Source organism: Dreissena polymorpha, chromosome 6 (assembly GCF_020536995.1).
Source record: "Dreissena polymorpha isolate Duluth1 chromosome 6, UMN_Dpol_1.0, whole genome shotgun sequence".
NCBI lineage: Eukaryota > Metazoa > Mollusca > Bivalvia > Myida > Dreissenidae > Dreissena > Dreissena polymorpha.
In genome coordinates this window covers 100216556-100224047 of record NC_068360.1, presented here as the reverse complement: position 1 = coordinate 100224047, position 7492 = coordinate 100216556, and the positions used below count along the sequence as shown (strand labels likewise).

The window sequence follows — 7492 nt, the reverse complement described above, 5'->3', positions numbered from 1 at the left end:
ATGGAATAGCGCCATGAAATGTAAGTGATTTCAGCCAAGTAAAAATTGAGTCGGTTAAAAACAAAGTGTCATAAAATTCTAAATAGTATCATTTAAGTTATATTTTAAACTATTTTTTTTATAGAAACACTATTTACAGCAAAAATACCAAGAAATAGACAGATATACCGTTTACTTTTTGAATTAAAAATAAAAATACAACATGCATCATTCGTATTTTCAGCAGTAAATTACCCAATTTAGTCATAACGTTGTTTTAATTTTAAAAATTGAAGGATGTTCTTACAATTTTCAACATATTTGACAATAAATATAGCTTATATGCTATATTAAATCAAATTACGTTAGAAAAGAAATCAAACGCGTCGCAAAAAGTATGCGATGTCGGCAGGATTCGAACCTGCGCAGGAAGATCCCAAAAGATTTCAAGTCCATCGCCTTAACCACTCGGCCACGACAACTTCACATCAGTGCAATCTTTAATTAAATATCCATAAGTAAACAGGTAAAAATGTTTGTCGATCTTTGAAGTAATCGCGAAATCGTATTTTTCAGATGATAATTGGATCGAAGTCAATATTTATTGTAAAAATAATGTATTCTAAATGAATTAGGTAAACACATATCAAAATTCGAAGTTTGAAAAAAATAAAATGCATCTCTCGGAAATAAACGATCATTTGAGATCGGCAATGACCAAAAATAAATCGCGGGAAATCATTAGAGGTGCGCTACCTTAAACTAGAATTATAAGTCTTAATGTTACTCAATTATACCTTAAAGCTCAAAGTCAGTTGATGAAAACCCCCTTTGTTTTCAAAACATAACTTCCTGTCTCCAGCCAATCAAAGTCGCTTGTTTTCAAATAGATGGTGGCTCAGCCAATCAAAAGTCTATCAACACCCCTTTGTTAGGCCTATAGATGGCACACTGATACTGTGATAAGGATTAATGTTTATGATTTAATGGGGGGGGGGGGGGGAGGGCTAATCTCTTATGTGCATACATGCCATAATTTTTTAGGCCCAAAGCGGGACATTCCATAAAAAATTGTCGGGACATTTGACCCAAAAGCGGGACACCTAAAACGATATATCATTCCACCTTTACTGTAGTCAGTATAGTACTAACAAATACTCTTGATACATTTATTCAAGACATAAAACATCTGATATGAAGCATGGAGTCTAAAACATAATAAAAGTTTTATAAAATAAGACAATAGCTTATTGAGTAGATTCTTATAGCCTCAGTTCACCAAATATAATTAAATGTAAATTGAAAGGCATCAGTTGTTATGCAAAACAGTTATGTTTATTTCACTGGAAACTATTGCATTGTGAGAGGTGCCTTTAATTATGTTGGTATTCCAAAACTATTTGTGCAGTTAGAATATTTACTTTACACTAGGTTGAAATGTATTGTAACATGGTTTTGCGGCTGTCTATTATTTATCAATAAATAATGACCCTGGGGCTTACGTAACATGGTTTAGCGGCTGTCTACTATTTATCAACAAATCATTAGCCCTGGGGCGTATTTAACATGATTTAGTGGCTGTCTACAATGTTTTAATAAATCAAGACCATGGCGCGTATGTAACATGGTTTAGCGGCTGTCTACTAGGCTTCAATAAATCATGACCCTGCGGCTTATGTAACATGGTTTTGCGGCTGTCAACTATGCTTCAATAAACCATGAACCTGGGGTGTATGTTGCATGGTTTAGTGACTTTTGATCGAAAATCAAAATCGATTTTTATTTGTGTCAAGTTATTTCTTGGTTTGAACATGATATATCTTTTTTTATTGCTTAGTTATAAAATAAAAAAAATGCTTCAAAATAGGGATAGAAGTGTTTTCAGTATTATTTTACTAAGGCACTAATGACTTATTTGGCTGGATGAAAGATGAACAAGATGTTGAAATAAAAAAAAATGTTTTTTAGAAACCTTCATTTGGAAATTTTTAGGTCCCCTTTTTGGGAAAAATATATACTTTGTATGATCCGGATCAAATGATTGGGGGTACATTGTTTTTGGCCTGTCTGTCTGTCATTGTATGTGTGTGTCTGTCCCAAAACTTTAAGGTTGTTCATAACTTTTGCAATATTGAAGATAGCAACTTGATATTTGGCATGCATGTGTATCTCATGGATCCGTGCACTTTGAGGGGTGAAAGGTCAAGGTCATCCTTCATGGTAAAAGGTCAAATGTATGGCTTCAAGGCAGAGTCAAAACTCTAACCTTGGTCATAAATTTTGCAATATTGAAGATTGCAACTTTATATTTGGCATGCATGTGTATCTCACAGAGCTGCACATTTTGAGTTGTGAAAGGTTAAGGACATCCTTCAAGGTCAAAGGTCAAATTTATACTTCTAAGCAGCGCAATAGGGGGCATTGTGTTTCTGACAAACACATCTCTTGTTCCACTTAGGATATGCATATTATTGATATAGCTATGTCTCTATATATATATATATATATACAGTCAATCTTGTGGATGCGACCACTTGTATTAAGCGACCTTTGTCATATGCGACCATTTTGAAATCCCTCGGAGCTTTTTCGCTATATAATGATATTGTATTCAGCGACTTTTGTCTCACGCGACCAGCGACCGCTGATTTCTATGTATTTTGATGACCAAATCTTGAATTAAGCGACCACTAGGAGGTAAAAGTGGTTAATGTATTGATCTTTCAGGGACAAATCCGTGTTAATTGTTTATCTAAGCCGATTAGATGTACTGTTACACCGCTGCTTTGTTTTCACACCAACCATTATGATTATGCTTTGTCTTGTTGACCGGTTCTGACCGGTATTGTTGTAGACTGCATATTAATTTACTGAGTTCAATAATAGAGGAACGTTTTATGCACAGTCTACAGCTTAAAAAGTTTACTATGTGGAACGTTAAGAGACAACGCCGATTTTTCTCGAGTATAGATAACAGGTGCAGAAACAATGCACTGTACGCGACAAACATTTCCTGAGAAGTGCGGAAAATAAACTATTAATCGGCAACATCTGTCGAAATCCGTACATTACCAATTTGTAATTATGCTAATTAGTAGATATTTGTTAGCCAATCACATTGTTATTTACTTAAAAAAATTCCAATCAGGTCTGTTTGTTTGTTTTCAATTGACGTGTTTTAATTTTTTCAGCTCATTATATATCATAATCGAGTCAGATTTCCTTAAGCGTACATGCAGAAATTAAAATGTCAAACGAAAAGTGTTAACGTTGAACGAGAAAATTAGGGTTTCGGAATCGTCAAAGAGTAAAAGTGCACGTAAAATTGCAGATGAGTTTGGAGTCGGTAAAACTCAAATTCAGAACATTCTTAAGCGTAACGCCGAGACGCTTGAAGACGTGGAAAATTATGTGTCAGTGAAAAAAAACGTGAAAAATATTTCCTTGTCTATGTTGTTTTTGCAAATAAATATGTACACACAATTCATTTATAATATATGATAATTTATAATAAGTGAAAAAATAAAACACATTATAAGTAAAATATTGTTTATGTATTGTGTTAATATTCATTTTATTATAAAAGTTAAAATCATTGTTGACAAAAGAGATTATCCTTCATATAGATTAAAATTGAGGGTAAGCATTCTTCTGGAATGGCCTTTTTTATTTAAAGACCATTTTATTAAGAGACCACTTTTGATTACTCCCTTGAGTGGTCTCTTAATACAAGATTGACTGTATATGTTTTAGATGCATAATAAAGACAAGAGATAGATGTAAATCTGAACTCCAGACTCCCTATGACCCAACCCCCTCTTAAGAGGCCACCCCGCTTAAGCAGCCAATTTGGCCGTTTCCCTTAACTGGCTGCTTAAATGCTGGACACTTGCAGACAGGGAATATAGCCGTAATGCTCCAACATAAGACCCTGTCTTTTTGGAACCTCATGAGAATTGGGCTATGAAGAAGAGACGACCCCCCAGAGTGGCGTTAAGACAATATTTAAAAGGGATATTTGTAATAACCCTTATAAAAACAAGGATAATGATTACGTGTCGCCAAACGGTCACCTTTATAGGGCCACATAAAAATTATACGTAAAAAAATGAACTTTACAGTTAAGAATGAGACAGGACAGATAAATTTATACATTAAAGTAGATTATTTACATTATGTACAGTACTATATGCCACCCTGGAGGGTTTAAAGAAGGAGAGATTTGGAAGTGTAGGCTGGCGTGAGTGGGGAATAAACCAGAAGGGGCATTACCAATAGGTTGGTCTAAGGGAGGTAATTGTGGAGGTGGAGTCTATGACGGTTGTTTCCCATGGACCAGAGGGAGTGCACGGTAGGGCCACGACTTTTTTTTTTATTGGTTTACAAAAATTATTTTGAAAATGGTCCATCGGGCGGTCGAAAAAAAAAAAAAAAAAAAACATCATTGGAAAAATAAGTTAATACTAATAACATCAGAACAAAGACATCATATCTTTTATAACCTTAACACAGAGACGAAAAATCAAATTATGCAATGAAACACATCTATATCTTCAAATGAAATGAGTCACCTAAAAGCACCTTTTGTAACATCAGGCAATTTTAAACACTCCATTAAATGACATGCGTTCTTCTCCCATTAAAACGAAAAACTGCGCTTCATTTCCGTAATTCGATGCGCACCATTACGCAATGCGATGCCCGTTGCATAAATCTTATATAAGATAAACTACTCATACACAAAGTATGTGTTTGCTCTTATTGGACTTATGACATCGTCCATGAAAAAAAATCGACGTAGATCGATCCCCGCGGCGTGGCTGTAATGTTTGTTAAAGTTGTTGTTGTCATGAAAACTCGTTGATTTACAACGCAAAACGTCTTATTTGAACTGACGCGAATTAATACAATCATATTTGTCAACTTGGCTTTTGCTTTATTTTGATAATTTAATCCAAAGTTTAATGTTTGCAAGTGTTTTTACTGGAATTGTAAACAAGGAGCCAGTTAAAGTCTTCCGAAAATGTGCAGTCTGTGTGAATTGACAGTTTGACGTCATCAAAGGAAAGCCGCTTGCTGTCTGAAGCAATAAAGCGACAAATTTCGCGCCGACAAAATTGGCTTCCTTTGTCTAGCAATCAACATGCCGAACCAATCGTGCGTTTGTTTCTCAATTGCAATACTCCAATTTAATAATAGCACGTGCATAGCTCCGCATTCGAATCTTTTGCAGAGAACGGAGGCGGAGTTTAACAGTTAATTGAGCTAGTATTTTACGCAAGTTGAGTTCCGATTTGCCGAAATTACTCGGCCCTAAGCATTAAAACGACAAATACATTTATCAATGATTTTCCGAGATATACCGATTTGTTCCGATTTCCAAACTTTCTGTACAGTTCTTATAAACTATGGCGGACGTGTTTACAAAATTCCCAAACACATACATCGTAAATAATGGCAGTGTTTTATTGGATTATTTATACTAATTATCAAATTGCAAGGTAATACTTTTTTATCTACTATAATATCGGGTTTGTTTGATATAATAAACATGTTAAACAATATAGTTGCGTCACAGACTCGGAAATAAATTTTGATGCGGTCGACATTTTACTGACGCTGATTTTCCTATTGTCTGTAATTAAATAAATTTTGAGAAGTGCCCATAAAAGGACTGGTACATACTGTGTCACACTGAAAAATATCCCGATCTCTGTAATATATGTGAACCAATCGTTGATTGTACTTACTTGATTTTATTCGCAACCGTACTCAAACCGGATCGTTTTTTTTCTCGTTTCGCTCGTTTTTCAGTGCGGTCGGGAATAAAATATATAAAAAAAAGACGATTTTCCGATTTTATTTTTTTTCCCATTTTCCAAAAATTAGGGTCGGCGGTTTTGTAAACCAAGAAATATAAAAGTCGTGGCCTAGTGGAAAAAAAGTATGAAAACAATTGAAGGAAAATTAAAACAGTGTGATATAAAATTGGTAAAAAAGACCAAATAATACCTCAATGCAGGGGAAAACCCACAAAGTGCTCTTATCCAACCAATATTAATTAAATATTGGGGATAACAAGAGAGAAAATAGTACAAAAGTACCTTATCTGCTAAATAAAATAGCAATTTAACACAAAAATAAGGACATTTGCTAAATAAAATAGCAATTTAACACAAAAATAAGGACATTTGCTATATCGAATATTAATTTAACACAAAAATAAGGGAATTTGCTGTATAAAATAGCAATTTTAACAAGAAATAAGGAAATGCAAGGTACAAAATTTGCTATGATGGAAAAAAAGCAATACTAAGAAAATTTACAATAATACCAAAGAATTGGTATTACCCTGGATAGGGCTAAATAAGGGTTTTGCAAGGTATAAGGCCCTGCACCGTGCACTCCAGTCCGACATGGCTCTTCGAATTTGAAGGGAAAAGGGTGGGGTGTCAAGAGGGAAGTGAGGGGATGCAATGCAGCCAACATACCCGGGTTACTGGACAGCCTCGTCCTTTCTTTTAAATAAAAAATGCCATAAAATATGAATATATTAAGAATCTGAATAATGTAAATGGTGGCAATACCATTGACCTGATTTAGAAAGGGCAAGGCTGAACAATAATCCCGTTAAAAACTAAAACAAAGTTGTGTCGCAATGACACAAATCCAACACAATTACAATGACTATACGTAACGTCAGATTTGTCTTAAAATTACACGGTTTAAAATAAATCTGTCACATGACTGAATAGTTTATTTTAAACTGTGTAATTTTTTACACAAATCTGACGTAGTAAACTGCTAATTTTCTCAGCAAAAATATAAAAGCAAAAACAACATGCAATTAATTTATAAATCCACCAGATGCTGGAGCCTTGACCACTTGTACATGTATATGCGAAAACATAATTAAGTGTCCTTGTTTATGTGTGAAATACATACACTACGGGCGGGAGCCAAACTTAATTGGCCAGACACATTAACTATGCTTACATGTAAATGCTAATACAATCCGCGCACATTAAATTTATTATGATCTTAAATATTATTATAATTGTTCTTTTAAAATTTGTTAACTACATGTACCTAATCATTTTAAAAAGATTTTTTATTTATTTTATGATGCACATCCACTCGGCATCATGTCGCGAATTGCGGCTTGCCTCGGTGGACAGATGCGTAGCTTCGCGGCGAAATGCGACTTGCCACCGCATACTGACGCGGCTTCAACAGCTGACACGGCATCAACTCGTTTCATCTTGCCGCTGGGATCGCTAAAAACTTTGTTCCGCGTTGGCTATACTGTATATTATTTGCGTATTCGCAAGGTTACGGGTTTTATTTTCTGCAGTCAAACGATATTCATATTTCATTTCATGTGCAAATGAGATATTTCTACATGTTTTCGGACAGTTGTTTTCGGAAACGGTACGGTTTGTCAATTTTAATTTACTTTCAGCGTTCTTTATAACATTTTTATAGAATGATGAATACATATGCGGTGTTACGG

At 34.6% G+C, this 7492-nt stretch overlaps 1 non-coding gene across 1 annotated transcript; it reads right to left on the bottom strand.

The window, feature by feature from the left end:
* Positions 1-379: 379 nt before the first annotated feature.
* On the bottom strand, positions 380-461 carry Trnas-uga (transfer RNA serine (anticodon UGA)). Its single transcript has one exon. It is a non-coding gene; the product is annotated as a tRNA-Ser (tRNA).
* Positions 462-7492: the final 7031 nt, after the last annotated feature.